Below are 16,701 nucleotides of genomic sequence, written 5' to 3' on the forward strand. Positions count from 1 at the left end.
AAGGGTGGCAATACTCAATCCACCGGAAGATTGAGCATCCCAAGAAGGAAATCGGGTAAAGTACCGAGGAGAAGAGGTGGTAACGCCAGCGAGTCAGTACTACTTTCCCATCATGGAAGAATATATGAAATGGGTATTTATGATAATGACAAATTGCAGCGAAGTTTCAAGATGGCAAGGTGGCAGCATAGCGATAATATAGGGACTGCATGGAATCAGTTAAGGCCAAACGCGAACTCAGAAGAGCAGCAAAGAAGAGCGAGGAAGAGTAGAGAGAAATTGCAACAGAGGAAGGACTGTAAGATGGCGGAGCACCAGGACAGGGGAGCAGGAAGGTGGACGAGGAGTAAGGGAGCAACTCCAGCGGAAAAAGGAAAGAGCACGGTCGAAGAAGTTATGCAGAGGATATATTTTACTATCCAGGATGATTCGGACGAAGAGTTTGACATTCGCAACTATATTGCAGATGAGGAGCCTCAACGAACAGCGCAAGGAAAAGTGGGTATGGGGAAGGTCCAAGAGATGGAAGCGGGGGACCGAGAGGAGGAGACCGACGATGAAGTGGAGGTGGAGAGACGCGGTCGGGGTAGAGGAGCGCGAGGAAGAGCTAACCAAAGAGGGAGAGGGAGGCCTGGAGGTCGAGGCAGCCGAGGGAATAGGAATGTACGTTCGGAATTTGAGGAGGGAGCAGATACTGAGGTAAGAGGAAGAAAGAGGGGTAAGAAAGACATGAGGAGGAGATTACAGGAAGCAGAAGAAGCATATGTCCATGATACTAATCCCAATATCAGAAGGATTATAGAGCATTTGGAGGAAGAAGCTCTACAGGAGATTTCAGAGCCTGAGATGGAGGATTGGGAGCAATTCCTCCCTGATCCTGGACATACGAGAGGACGAATGTCCTTGTATAAACAATCTTTACATGTATATTGGGGAATGAAGCGACTATTGGTTAAAGCTATGGAACAGGTGGCTCTAGAAATGGCTGATCTGGTTCAAGGAATTCCAACCATGAAAAGGGAATTGAAAAATATTCAAGTGACTCTACTCATGCAAGAAAGAAAGATGGATGATATCCTGCAGATGCTTCAAGCGGGTGGACTGGGCGTCAAGGTCGAGAAAGAACCAAAGACAGATGCACCGAATCAGTAGAGGATGCAGCTGCTGCTAGGAGGTTTTTATATATACTGTTTTTTGTTTTTTTGGTAATATACATGATACTGTATCAGAAGGAAAACAATTTACCCATAGTAAGAATAGATGCATATTTAGCGTGGATAGATAGGTTGGTAACATACTTTTTTTGGATGGCTTTGAAAAACTTTAGATGGTTAAGTAACCCGGTTTCCCTTAAGGGCGGGTTGAGACCTGTCCAACTTTGTATTATCTTTTATTTGCAGTAATGGAAAACAGAGTATCGCCTTAGCTTACAAAAAAAAAACACATATAAAATAATGAGTAAATAGGTATGGGTTTCTAATTATATGCATTTATTTAATGTAAGATGAGTAGGAGTGGTTTTTGTATACTTAAATAATGATAGTTTTGTATTTGATGATGCATGTAAAAGTAAAATATTGAAGATAAATTTTAATGTTATTAATGCATGTGCAAGAAAGCGGTCTTGCACTTCGATATGCATGTAAAAGTAAAAGTTAAAGATGATTTTTAATGTTATTATACATGTGCAAGAAAGTGAAACATGAAAAAATGTATAACACATAAAAGATTATTAGTGATAACCAATAGAGATTGAGTATTTGGTTTTTGATAAATAGATATTTTACCTAATCATGATATTAGAGTTGCTGACGATAGCAATTACGGGAAATAATTGTGCCTTATGTGAAGAATGGATTGATAATTTCTAATCCACTCCTTTAAAATTTTTGATGATAACTAATAGTATGGTAGACAATGAGGTCATTATGCATGAATATTAATTCATGTAAAGTGAAGGATCACATAATTTACAATAGATAATTTACTGCAAGAAACAACCATGACATGAGGATACTGTGCTCGAGAAATGTGGGGTAAAGTGTTTGAGAAACATGATATCATGTTAAATGTATTGACCTCTAGTTAATTATGATTAAGTTAAAGATTATGTTCTTGTAATTTTTTAACAATGGACAAGGGATGGACTCCCTTTATGCCATTGAGTGAGGGGTGAACTCCCTCATGAAACATTTAATAAAATAAACGTTTGCTACTTTTTTCCTTCAAGGTTTCGAGGGTATATCTGTGTTCATTTATGTGTTTTTCTATATTTTCATTTTGATGATATTGCTACCTTGCATGACGTTGAAACTTATATCATCAATGTGTTATTGATCTGAAAATCACTGGTGAGTGATCTCAGTTAATTAATTAATGAATGAAGGTATTACAGACTCATGTGCTAGTGTGTGTCTATGTTATCTTAGGCAACGGATCGATCAGATTGCAAAATACACAGACACTGGAAAATGGAAAACAATAAGAGAAACACAGTAAGCAAACACAAGAACACAACGAATTAACAAGGAGTTCACCCAATCCTCTTGGGCTACGTCTCCAGTCTAGCTTTCAGTGGTGGCATTTTCTTATTGTGTCTTTAAAGCAGAGTTTTTACAATGAGGAGCTCAATTTGAGTCTCCTGAAACAGATGATGCTTAGCAGGGTGGTTCTTAGATTCCCCAAGCCACTAGAGTGCACAAACTCTTCCTTACCAAGTCTCGACCTCAACTGGTCTTGAATGGGATGAGTCCAATTTGGTACCCAGTTCCCGACAGATATCCTCTCAGGGATTGCTCGAACCTCTCAAGCCTTTTGTCTGCTCGATGCTACCTTACTCTGCAGGTTAGCTTGGCTCTTTGTTTTCTGCTTCTTGCTTATTCTCTGTTTTGTCTCTCTGTCTCACTATCTCCTTCTTCCTTACAGTGCTCGCTTGCTTTCACTTCATGCTCTCTCTTTGTTCTCTGTCTGTTCATGGCTTAAAGCCAATTTGTCTCATGACTGTTCGCTTCCTCTTCCACCCCTTCGGATCGCCTACTGCTGTTCGCTTGGAATTCCCTGCCTCTGCGCCATCACCACTGTGTAACGTCTCATAGGGAAGTGGCCACTTATCCTCTCATGAACTGCGCCAACTCTTCCTCAACGGTTTGATATTTCGGTTACGCTGTGCAATGATTCATCCGCCAACTCAGTGGTCAAATCAAACTTCAGACTTTTATATGCTGCAACTTAATTCTCCCTCCAAATCCAGTCATTCATCGGGCGCAATCTCCGTCATCAGATTTGGAGCCCCTAGATCCTACGGTGTTCATTCTTATTGCGCAGTTGACTTGCTCGACCGTTAGCCCGCGATGAGAGGTGGTTTTCTCTCTCATCCGCTGGACACACGTCGTGCAATGTATGGAATCGCTCGTTCTCTTGCCAAATCTGCTTATCGCCCAACATGCCTCTGATATTCCGCCGGTTTTGGAGAGCGGGGCCCGCCTTTTGCTTTAGCGCTTTCCCTACGATTTCCCGGCTTCCCATGCGATCGAGCACTCGAGGCTTTTCCTTCTCGAGGGGTTTTGCTCAGCACTAATCATGCATCAGAAACGACCTCTGTTTTTTGATCTGGACTTCCTAATGCTAGTTTGCGTACTGTGCGGTCTCCATGGGCCTCAGTCAACGTGCTTTGACCGAGGTCCTCGTCATTCCTTGCTGGCTACAAACTGCCACTGTCCAAGGGTCTTCCAGATAGCTCTTTGTTCACAAGTTTTTGAAGTCTATCCTGATTTGATACAGTCATAACACTTTGATAATTTTTATGGATCCAATTCGGATCACGGCCTTCCCACTGAAAAAGCTTTTGGACCACCAAAAGTTGGTTTTCAAGCATCGAATAAGTGAGGGTATAGTTGTTTCACTTGTCCAATCTCTATCCACTTTGCACTACTCGGCTTTGAACCCTTGAGCCCAACTCTGAGGTACTCAACACCTCCCCTGCTTGTCGTCCTCACCTTCCCGTCCAGAACTGTGTCTTCCTACAATTCATTAAGATATTCAAGTAATAGGTCATCAAGAGAAGGCAATTGACTCTGCTCTTTGGGATCTTCAATTAGTGAAGGTTCAAACAATCTCAAGCAATCTGCAATTACGACTGAGTAGATGTGCATGTAAGCTGGTAGATAAAGGCGAAAAGTATTCTCACCAATCTTCTCAAGTATCTTGAAGGGTCCATACGTGATAGGCTTTAGCTTTTTACCTTCACCTTGCATCCTGTCCTTGCTGATATACAACCAGAATTGGTCACCAACTTGGAAACTATGCTCCACCCGATGCTTGTCATGCCTTGCCTTATATTTGGCTTGGCTCTTTTCCAGCTGTTCCTGTACTGCCTGGTGGATCTCTTGGATCTGTTCAATGAACCTAGTTGCCCTGTCCACATCACTGTGTCCCTCAACTGTGGTGTCTTTACCAAAGACAAAATCCAAAGTAAACCTTGGTGTGAAACCAAAACAGGTCTCAAAAGGAGATCTCTATGTAGAAGAATGTTTTGCTCTGTTGTAAGCATGCTGCACATAACATAAATGTTCATCCCAAAGCTTAGGATGCTTGCTGTAATATCCCCTGAGTAACTGGATCACTGTCATGTTAACTACTTCTATCTGGCCATCAGTTTGTGGATGAAAAGTTGTGCTTTTCTTCAGTTTGGTGTCCATCAATTCCCATAGACTTGACCAAAACTTCCCCACAAATCGGGTGTCTCGATCAGATACAATGGAAGTGGGTAATCCAAAATGAACCCATACATGTTGAAAGAACAGTTTTGCAGTTTTTTCAGCTGTAATCTGTTTATTACAAGGTATTAAAATACACATTTTGCTGAACCTATCCACAACAACATACAAATAATCATGACCTTTCCTAGATTTAGGCAGTCCCCCAACAAAATCCATGGAAACACTTTCCCAAGGGTGAGAAGGAACTGGTAATGGAGTGTACAAGCCTAGTTTTCTGTTGCTGGGCTTGCTTTTAGCACACATAGTACACCCTCTTACATATCTAGAAAATGTCTTGTTCATTTTTGGCCAATAACAAAATCTTTGCAGCAGTGCAATTGTTTTACTTACCCCAAAGTGACCTGATATTAGAGAAGTGTGTGCTTCTCGAATTATCTTTACTCTTTCAGTTTGTGGAATGAATAACTTCCCACAATGATATAAGACTTGGTCCTTTACATGATAATCCGATTCTTCTACTCGTTTTCCTTGACTTAAAGTTTCATATACATCTTTAAAGTCTATATCTTGAGCTTCAATGTAACTCTCATGTAACACAGAATTATGCTTAAGTATAGTAGATGCATTTATAATGGGTCTAGATAACATATCTGCAACTCTGTTATGTATGCCCTTTTTATATCCGATGACTAAATGAAACTGTTGTAGAAAACCCATCCATCTATAGTGCCTTGATTGCTGCAACTTAGTTTGGGAGTGTAGATATTGAAGTGGTTGATGATCAGTATGTATTACTGTCTCTTTGCCCATTAAGGAATGTTTCCACTTTTTCAAACTCTGTACTAATGCATACAATTCTTTATCATATGTAGGATAGTTAACTACTGCAGAATTAAATGTCTCAGAATGATAACACATGGGTTTACCGTGCTGTGTCAACACTTCTCCCATAGCATAGTCATTGGCATCCATTTTAATCTCAAATTGTCTTTGAAGATCAGTCAGTGCTAGTACAGGTGTTATACTAATATTTTCTTTCAAGGTGTTGAAGGCTTTCTTCTGTTTGCCTCCCCACTGAAACACCTTGTTCAATCCTGTTAAAGCATGTAAGGGAGCTGCAATTAAGGAAAAGTTAGAAATGAACTTCCTCCAATATTGTGCTGCTCCTAAGAAGCTTCTAACTTCTGTAGCAGATTTGGGTTTAGGCCAGTTCACAATGACTACCACCTTAGAGGGATCTATCTTCAATTCACCACCCCCTACTATATGTCCCAAATAATTCAAAGATGTTTTTCCAAATTCACATTTTGAGAGTTTAACATAAAGTTTTCTCTTTTCAAAACATCTAGTGTCTGCTTAACATGCTTTAAGTGTTCTTCCCACGTTTTGCTAAATATCAGAATGTCATCCAGATACACAATAACAAAATCATCAAGAAAAGGTCTGAGTACATCATTCATTAATCTCATGAAAGTAGCAGGAGCATTAGTTAAGCCAAAAGGCATAACCAGCCACTCATACAATCCCTGCTTTGTTTTGAAAGTAGTATTCCATGCATCTTGTTCTGCAACTCTGACCTGATGGTATCCACTATGCAAGTCTAACTTGGAAAAATAAACAACTTCTTTCAATTGATCTAAAAGATCATCGATGCGAGGAAGGGGATAACGATTTTTTATTGTTATCTTATTCAGTGCTCGATAATCAATGCACATTCTCCATGAGCCATCTTTATTTCTCACCAAAACGATTGGTGACCCACATGGTGATGTGCTAGGTCTGATGAACCCTTTCTCGAGCAACTCCTACACCTGCTTCTTGATTTATGCGTTCTCTAAAGCAGACAACCTGTACATTCCAATGTTAGGCAATGGAGCATCTTGCTGCAAAATAATATCATGCACTATTTCCTTTTTGGGTGGCAGACCTTTAGGTTCTTGAAACAAGATATCATACTCTAAAACAACCTTTTCTAAATCAGCTTGTTGTTTAGCATTACAACCCTCAAATACATTGGTTTTATTAGGTTTCTTTTCCTTTACAACCATCAGTGAGAATTGTTTGCATGAATTTATCATTCTTTTCATCTTCCCTGAGTTTATGAGAGTATAATTATTCTTGAGCTTATGAGCTCTTACAAAGTATTCGATTCCCTCTTTTACAAGTAGATACTTGTTCTCGGCTCTATAGAAAATAGCTTTTCTGTCATATAAAGTAAGGACTTCCTAAAACAATTCCACATATATCCAAAGGAATTATGTCTAACTCAACCTCATCTACAAATGCTGACCCAAAAGAAAACTTGAGTTTGCATTGTCTAGTCACTTGTAGTTGTGCTTTATCATTTAACCATCCTAATGGGTATGGTTTCTTGTGAGGTGTAGTCACTAATCCCAACTTCTTTACAATTTCTTTAGAAATTAAATTTACTTGTGAGCCACTATCAAACAAAGTATCAATCTTTTGATGTTTGGAAATAACTCGAATATGGAAAAGCTCATGTCTTTTTCTCTCATTTTCTTCATCAATAGTAGATTGTGCAGAATTACTAGTAGATGCTTCAGAATTCTTACCTCTTATACTTGTGGCTGCAATAGTTGTTTCATCTCCTGAGTCTGACCCCAAGTCTTTCTGAATAGCTGCAATAGTCTTCTTTTTCTTGCCCTCGAACTTCTTAGGTCTCAGCTCTGGATGTAGAATCCAATAGTGTTGATCATCTTGCCCATCCTTTTTACAGTGAGTGCATGAAGCCTTGCTTTTCTGTGCAGTGTTAGCCTTCCTTGCTTTCCATTTCTGCTTTCTTTTCTCTTTATTCTTGCTTGCAGTGGGTTGGGATGATCCCCCAACTTCTGGACTTCCATTCTTTCCTCTAGCTTCTAGATGAGTAGCTTGAACAGATACCTCATCTATACTAGTGGGATTAAACATGAGGATAGCATGCCTCATGTAGCTATGTAGACCACCAATGTACTTCAATAGAGTCTCGGGTGAGTCTAATAAGATTCCTAGAATCAATGCTCTCTTTCTAAATTCTTGGGTGTATCCCTGTACACTTTGCCCTTTCAACTATCGAAGAGTTTGCCAGCTCATCATGGCTTGCTGCATGTAGGCCAATGGATAGAATTGCTTTTTGATTGCAGAAACAAATTCACTCCAAACAGAGATAGTCTTACCATGTCTCTTCAGGTCAGCTTGGGTCCTGCCTTCCCACCAAACCAAGGTAGTGCCTCCAAGGCGTAGGCTTGCCAGCTGAATCTTGCTCTTGTCTGAATCGATATTCTACACTCTGCAATAAACATCAATTTGTCTAATCCAATTGTCCAACTTTTCTACATTCAACTCTCCATCATATATAGGTAAATCAAATTTGACATCTATTGTAATAAAAGATGCTTTCTTCTTATGTTCAGGGCTATTAGGAGGTGTGAGAAAGCTTTCTTCTTTCCCCTTGCCTTTTGAGTGGTCATGATAGTGAGACTCATCTTCTCCTCTATCTTGTTTGGAGCCTGATGAATCATCATCTTTGTGTTTTCTAAAGTCCCTATACATTTCCTCTACCATGGACTTTATGGTTAGGAAAATATCTATGAATTGAGGGTCTGGCCCCATAGAACCTTCCTCTGACATTGTCTTTCGAGGATAGACTCTCCTAATTTCAGGATTAGTTTCGACCAACTCTCCTTCTCCTAATTTGAGCTTTGATCTAGTTAGCATTCAACAGCTAAATCCAACACAAGCTTGTCTAACCTTAACAACCTTGAGCTTTTATACCACTTAATCTTAAAATCACTGGTGAGTGATCTCAGTGAATTAATTAATGAATGAAGGTATTACAGACTCATGTGCTGGTGTCTCTCTATGTTATCTAGGCAATGGATCGTTCAGATTGCAAAATACATAGACACTGGAAGATGGAAAACAGTAAGAGAAACATAGTAAGCAAACACAAGAACACAACGAATTAACAAGGAGTTCACCCAATCCCCCTGGGCTACGTTTGCGGTCCAGCTTTCAGTGGTGGCCTTTTCTTATTGTGTATTTAAAGCAGACTTTTTATAATGAGGAGCTCAATTTGAGTCTCCTGAAACAGACGATGCTTAGCAGGGTGGTTCTTGGATTCCCCAAGCCACTAGAGTGCATAGACTCTTCCTTACCAAGTCTTGACCTCAACTGGTCTTAAATGGGATGAGTCCAATTTGGTACCTAGTTCCTGACAGATATCCTCTCAGGGATTGCTTGAACCTCTCAAGCCTTCTGTCTACTTGATGCTACCTTACTCTGTAGGTTAGCTCGGCTCTCTGTTTTCTGCTTCTTTCTTATTCTCTGTACTGTCTCCCTATCTCACTGTCTCCTTCTTCCTTACAGTGCTCGCTTACTTTCGCTTCACGCTTTCTCTTCGTTCTTTGTCTGTTCATGGCTTAAAGACAATTTGTATCATGACTATTCGCTTCCTCTTCCGCCCCTTCGGATCGCCTGCTGTTGTTCGCTTGGAGTTCCCTGCCTTTGCGCCATCGCCACTGTGTAACATCTCGCAGGGAAGTGGCCACTTGTCCTCTCATGAACTGTGCCAGCTCTTCCTCAATGGTTTGGTATTTTGGTTACGTTGTGCAATGATTCATCTGCCAACTCAGTGGTCAAATTGGACTTCAAACTTTTATATTCCGCAGCTTAATTCTCCCTCCAGATTCGGTCATTCATCGGGCGCAATCTCCGCCATCAGATCTAGAGCCCCCAGATCCTACGGTGTTCGCTCTTATCGTGCGGTTGACTTGCTCGACCGTTAGCCCGCAATGAGAGGCAGTTTTCTCTCTCATCCGTTGGACACGCGTCGTGCAATGTATGGAATCACTCGTTCTCCTGCCAAATCCGCTTACTGCCCAACATGCCTCCAATATTGTGTCAGTTTTGGAGCGTGGGGCTTGCCTTTTGCTTTAGCGCTTTCCCTACGATTTCCCAGCTTCCCATGCGATCGAGTGCTCAGGGATTTTCCTTCTCAAGGGGTTTTGCCCAGCGAATTGTGCATCAGAAACTGCCTCCGTTTTCCGATCTAGACTTCCCTACTGCTAGTTTGCATCCTGCGCGGTCTCCATGGGCCTCAGTCAACGCGCTTTGACTGAGGTCCTCGTCATTCCTTGCTGGCTGCAAACTGTCACTGTCCAGAGGTCTTCCTGATAGCTCTTTGTTCACAAGTTTTTGAAGTCTGTCCTGATTTGATACAGTCATAGCACTTTGATAATTTTTATGGATCCAATTCGAATCAGTGATTAATAAGCTTGATGAAAAATGTTAATGATGCAAAGTTGTAGTTGAAAGCATTATGATAACAAGTTGCATTAATGATTATTCCTTTTCATACATAGCTATTCCATCTCTATAACTACTTCACTTGAGATTGGTGACTATATCATTAATGATCAGTTAAGTACGTGATAAGCCATTAACATGATGTTACATATTGGTTAAATTTGATTAAAAATAATAATCCTATGTATTTTTGCATGAGGTCTACCAAGGGATGTTACAAGTGGTATCAGAGAAAATATTGCAGTATTTGGTGTCCTTTGGGTTCTGTAAGAACGAGAAGTAGAGGTATGATGTTATTGGGTATAAGCTCAGGTATGATACTATCAAATTTACATGACAATGTATGTAATATATTGCATTTAATATGAGATGTGTTACCCACCATTTTGTGGGTGATATCCCTAGAAGAATTTTTTTCTCTAAGATTGTCCTCATCTGGCAGCCATCAACCCCTTTGCAGCCATCAACTAGCTCATTGTGAGATTTCTCCCCACCTGAGCCAACCATGTGGTCCCTCACCCATCTGCCATGATCATATGTTTGAAGGTGGGCCTCTTGAACCTAAAGGTATGCCTTATCATTTGGTAATTGAGTATTGTAGTTTCCTTATCATGGACACTTCTAGGTATGGATTAATGGGGGGATTCAACATAAATAATGGGTATGTGCCCTTATACCCTAGATCACTTTTGGATATTAACCTTACATTCTAGTCCTGTGGCATCTCTTTCACTCACCATTTGGCTCTAGGGATGGTATTTCATGTGAAACCCTAATTTTGGTTGTGTGGTACTGCTCCCTTATCTGCCTATATTACCCTCTTTTCACTCTTCATTATCCCATTCATCATTTCTCCCACCTGGGTCCACATTCCTCCAGTGGGTCCACATAGGATTAGATCCCCCATGCCCCTTGCTTGCACCTTGGGTCAGGCTTGGAATGATGCCCCGAAGTTGGATGTAGCTAAAAAGAAAGATAAAAGCATATTTGGCCACATTCAACAGGAAAATGTACCACAAAATGCAAAATATGGTAAGGACAAACACATTTATCATGTGGGAAAAAGCCAATACATGAGCTCTACCCCATCATCACGACCATCACCCTGGTTCCTATAGGCTCTATGAGCCTCCTTCATCATATAGGAACCCATGATTATCCCAACCCTTAATGGAAAATGAACCACCCTACCTTAAAAGGGGGTATTCACTGTTATATCTTATACATCATGCTCTTATCCTTTGAGCCCCGAGAAGTTAATAAAATAAAATCACAAAAAGGGAAAATACATATAAAGAAGGGTGGAAAAATCAAGTTTAGGGCACCTCATGTACCACGATTGCTCCCTCCTACATATTATAAACCCAAGTGTGGGCTTCCCTCTTATTAGCTACCCTTGTACTCTAACATGTGACCCAAGGATGACCCTTCTCATCCCCTACTTCATTCACCTATCTTTCATATGCCACCACTTTTTGAAGGATGTACCTTGAATATATTAGCCCCTTTAGAAGTAGAAACCACCTAATAGGATTCTTGGTTAACCCCATTTGGAGTTTAGGAGACACTGACACATATTGAAACCCATTATGGAAGGGTAGGCCATTATGAATTCCTCACATGTGGTCCATGATTGTTAAGCTCATTTAATCGATTTCTCTAATGACTTGTTATATTGGAAGGCTAGGGGAGGCATTGGATCTTATGCAGGATTGCAAATGGTCTCCATCTTGGGTTTGGTCTCCCTATGCGAGGTCCTAATCCTTCAGAGGGTTACAATGGTAGATGTAGGGTGTGCATTGAGATCCATGGGCCTCCAAAATAGCAAAATAATCTCCATGGATCACCATAGCCATCTAGAGATTATTCTTGGTTCACTTATTGGATGAGGAAGATGCACCTAATCCATCATGCCTCATTGGCCCCATATTTTCACCATACACTTGGATGATGATCCAGAACTTGCACGATGATGTGGCATCAACTAAACCATCGTCCTAGCCCTTGCAGGTGATCTACAAACATCTTTGATTTGTTTGGAGACCCATGAGCACACTTGTGTGCCCCCACATGTCATTTGGAACACCACATGTTATTACAAGGCTCCAACCCCTTGTCAACTACTTTTGAGGGTCTACTCTTCAGTGTGGTACCCATGGACCCCATTAGGCTTCTTAGAGGGACCTACGACATGGATAGATTATTCTTTGACCTCTTGAGAGGTTTATTCTTTCATTTATGAGCTAGTTTGGTGGGCTTGTCACCAAAAGTTGAATTATTAGAACATTATTTTATTTTTGGGGCTTATGTAGGCTAAGGAGGCTAATTTTAACTACTAATTAGTGTATAAATACAAGTGAGATGATTTAATTTGCTCATCACCACTTTGGATTGGATCTTTTCTCTCTCTTGAGAATTTCATACTTTTTCTAGAAGATGAATTGGAGCTTTATGGGTGAATTTTGATGTGTGGATATTGGTCTATCTTAACTTGGAGATTCTCTTTTGTCAATTGTGGATGGTTGGATATATTCTATTACATGTAAGTACATGATTTTAATGTTATTCTTGTTTTACTTTGTCATATACATTGGACTGGGATTTTCACTATTTTTAGGGCTAATTTCTGCATGCATTTACTACTTTAAATTATGGATTTTTGTCTCTTTTATAGCATCTCTCAATTTACATGCCATGTAATGTGAACTAAATCTCTTAGGGGTAATTATATACATGAATTGACCTTGATAAGCCATTTCCTTTGCACATCGAATTATAAAAGCTGCTAGATTGCTTCTCTTTGACCTAGAAGGCTAGTGAAGTAGCCTTGAGGCCTACTTGACCAAGAACCAAAGGATCTCACTCATTCATCATAGAGTCCATTCTCTTAGGTCTAAGGCACTAATATACCAAGAGGTGGTAACCTAAAATCACATCTTTTTCACCTTTTCCCAGATCTAGCCAAGTTGGGTCACCGAGGGTATAATTTTCCCAACAAATTATCCCTCCAAAAAGTTTGATCTCCTAGGGTCTCTTGCACTAGTGTCTTTTCAAGGCCTCCTTCAATTTTTAAGCCATTCTGACAGTGGAGTTGGGAGAAAATCCAGGCTCTAGCTCCGAGATCAAAATTTTCCCTAGCATCCCCAAGGCTAGTACCTTATAGGATCAATTCAACACCTTCAAGTGAGAATTATTTATTTGATCCTTCCCCCACCTTGTCTAGGGTAAAAACATCATTGATTTCCATACTTTTTCCTCCTACCTTAAACTGGGTCCATTTGGTCTTGTGTGGTCTCGTTCCTTTGAAAAGACAATTCTTCAAGAACCATGTGGGATACCAATTTCAACAAGGATTTTAGGGATTGGGAAACTCCTTCACAAGTCATATCCCATAAACCTAACCCTCAAATCCTCCCTTCCTTTCCCTAGAAGATATTGTACCTTACTTAGAAAGTAAGCAAGCTCCATCCTTCACGCTGTTATGGGAAAGGGATTAGTTGGGTCACTCATATCGATTCAATGATTTATCCTTCATCGAAGACTCCATAACATACTGGGTCTCCTCCCATCGGTGAAAGTCCATAAATAAAAGGGAGCCTTAGCTAAGGTGAGAGTGGGATAAGAGTCTCCGTTTGTTGCCCTTGCCCTAAAATTTTCCCTTTAGGAATCCCCTTTAGGTCCTCTGCTAGTTTGAGTGGTAACATTTTGGCACCGTTTTGGGGGAGGAAGAAGGTCTACCTCCGTAGTGAATCATTGAGGAATTGATTCATTGACTACATTTATAAAATATTCCTTTGGCGACTCCATTGATTGTCAGATCCCCTAGTTTACTTGAAGGTGACAACATTCCTCCTTTAACTAGGGCTGCTGCAAAAATGGGAGCTCGAACTCCATCACCTGTTGGAACCGCTCTTCTCCTTGAATTTGAGAATGTCAGTGGTCTATCTCCAAATATGCCATCTAGTTCAAGCACTGACTCCAAAAATGATCAACCCAAGATGACCAAGAGTGAAAGACACTTGGTTAGTGTCTTTTTCCCTTTGAAGTTGAGTAATGATCCTAAGCCACTACTTGAAAAATGTAACAAATGGTTACCCAAATTCAAGGGGGATGCTACTTGGTTTGACCATGGTTTTGTTGAATAATTTTACTAGAAAATGTCCCCTAGAATGATATTTGATGAAGATAGACTCATGATGCTTTTTTCCTTATCACTTGAGGTAAAAGAAAGAGATTGGTACCTTAGCCTCCCCCCTGCATGCATAAAAGACTTTGATGAATTTGAAGACCTATTCATGAAAAGGTGGCATGCAATGCCTAAGGAACCTTCAACATTGAAAAATTCTACCAAATAACCAAGGGAAGGGAAGATGTGCTAGAGTTCATTCAAAAGTTCAATAGGGTAGTCAAAGATATACCTTATCATTTGAAGCCATCTGAATCCAACATCCTTTATAAATTCATAAAGGTAGTGGGTGGCCACGTCACATATGTGTCGAGGGATAAGAAACCTTCCACTTTGGCTGAGGCTAAAGAGATGGAAATGGAAGTTGAAGAAAACATATGAATCTCGAAGGTTGATATCAATGATGACCCTAGAGATAAAGTTGAAATAAAGAAGGAGAAGTCCAAAGATCAACATGTTAAAAATAGCAACAAGAAATCCTAATTTAATTTGTCCTTGAATTAAATTAGGAATTAAATCGAAATTCTATTCTCATAGCAATTTGTAATAGCTAACTAAGTTAATTTGACTTAGTTGGCTCAATAAATTTGAGTTTGAAGTCTATCTAGAGTCATGTAGAGTGATTCCTAAATTTTAGTGGTCTAGGTTGAGTTCTTTTGAGTTGTACTGAGTCTAACTGAGTTATAGTCAATTAAACTAGTTCAAATAGTTGGAGGAACTAATAGGAGGTCTAGTAGTGGGGACAAGCACTAGTGCAACTTCACTACTCCACTAGTTAACTGAAGATTCACTCATAAATATTTCATGCATGTCAGTTCAGAGGAAGACCCAAGTGAGATTAGAGTTCAGGGACAATGTAAAATCAATTGTCTAATTTTCTGAGTTGTACAAATGGTGCATGCAATCAGTTGAGGGCCCATGGATGGATTGCGTAGTTATGGAGAGATAATTTCCCAATTAAATATGGGATAATTATATTAGGAATTGCACAAGGAAGTAGGGGCTTGGCAGGCTGCATATTTGGCTAAGTGTTGGCTTGAGCTAGTTTGTGAAGTAGAGAGATAGAGTGTACTTATGCAGGAATTGTTCGGGTCGAAAAAGCATCATATTTTCTTCTTAGATCTTTTTGTTAATGAAATATAGATAATTAGGGTTTTGAGCAGTTGGTTTCCCTAGAAAAATATTGTGTTATGTGCGATTGAAATTATTCCTTTTCTGCTTATTGTTTTCATCGATCGATTTTGGTTTCCACTGATGAAAAGAGTATATTCTTGTCTTATGTTTTAGCATATCACGTAAGCTGTTGAATCTACAAGTAAAAATCTACATGGTATTGGAGTTGAAGACATTGTAGAAGAGGAGAATTCGAGTTTGTTGTGCAGGTGAAATCAAATTTGCAAGTTTATACTTCAGAGTCAGAAATATGTCATTCCATAGTTTGACACTTGAGTAGGCCCTGGAGGGAAACTCGAATTACATAGCTTGGAAGGACAGGATGGAGGGAGTGCTGGAAGACAATGGGCTCAAGGAATTAATAGATCATGATATTCTAAAGCCTCCAGCATATGATACTAAATATATGGATGAATGGAGAAAGTGTGTGGCCAAAGTGAGAAGGATTATCCTAGAAGGAGTTCAAGATCACATTGTCTCGAATATCCACGGTAAGGAAACTCCATTTTCAATGTGGAAGGCATTGAAAGACTTGTTTCAAAATAGCAATGACCACAGGAAGTTGGCACTGAAGGACAAACTCAAAAAGATCAATATGGAGAAGGGTGACTCTATTCCATAGTACTTGACCAAGTTCACCCAATGTTAAGATGAGATTCGAAGTGTCAAGATTACTATTATTGAAGACGATCTGGTGAGCCTGGCACTTCTAGGGCTTCCCAAAAGCTGGCGCAGTTACCATAATTTAGTTAATGCGAGGGAGAAGCTACCAGAGTGGGAGCGATTGTGGTTCGACTTGGTAGAGGAAGAGATTTGGTGGAACACTAGAGATGGATCCTCATCAAAGCATGATGATGAGGAGAATTATGCCTTAGTGGGTAAGGAAAAGAAAGGGAAGGGGAATTCATCCCATTCCAGATTAGATTCTTTTCAGGGCTACAAGAAGAAGGAAATGCTTAAAGTCAAATGCTTTCATTGTCACGATCTGGGAAACTTTTCCACAAAGTGTCCACTCAAGAAGGTCAGTAAGAAACTCTCAGGAGGAGTGGTAGGTGAAGCTCTTGATTCACAGTTTGAAGTGGACTTTACCCTCATCACTTGTATGGTGTCATCGATGATGGGTAGTGTATGTTTCTTGGATAGTGGAGCTTCTTTCCACATTATTGGTAACAAATAGCTCTTCAGTAACTTGGAGGAGAAGGATCTCCAAATGCATATCGGGATGGGTGATGATGGGAGTTATAGCGCAACTAGGATCGATAATGTTACCTTTTAGAGGGAGTCTGGTTCTCCCCTCACTTTGTGAGATGTTATGTATGT

The sequence above is a fragment of the Pinus tabuliformis genome, chromosome 6, assembly GCF_031772625.1.
Source record: "Pinus tabuliformis cultivar Carrire ecotype Pingquan chromosome 6, CPIR1, whole genome shotgun sequence".
Taxonomy (NCBI): Eukaryota; Viridiplantae; Streptophyta; class Pinopsida; order Pinales; family Pinaceae; genus Pinus; species Pinus tabuliformis.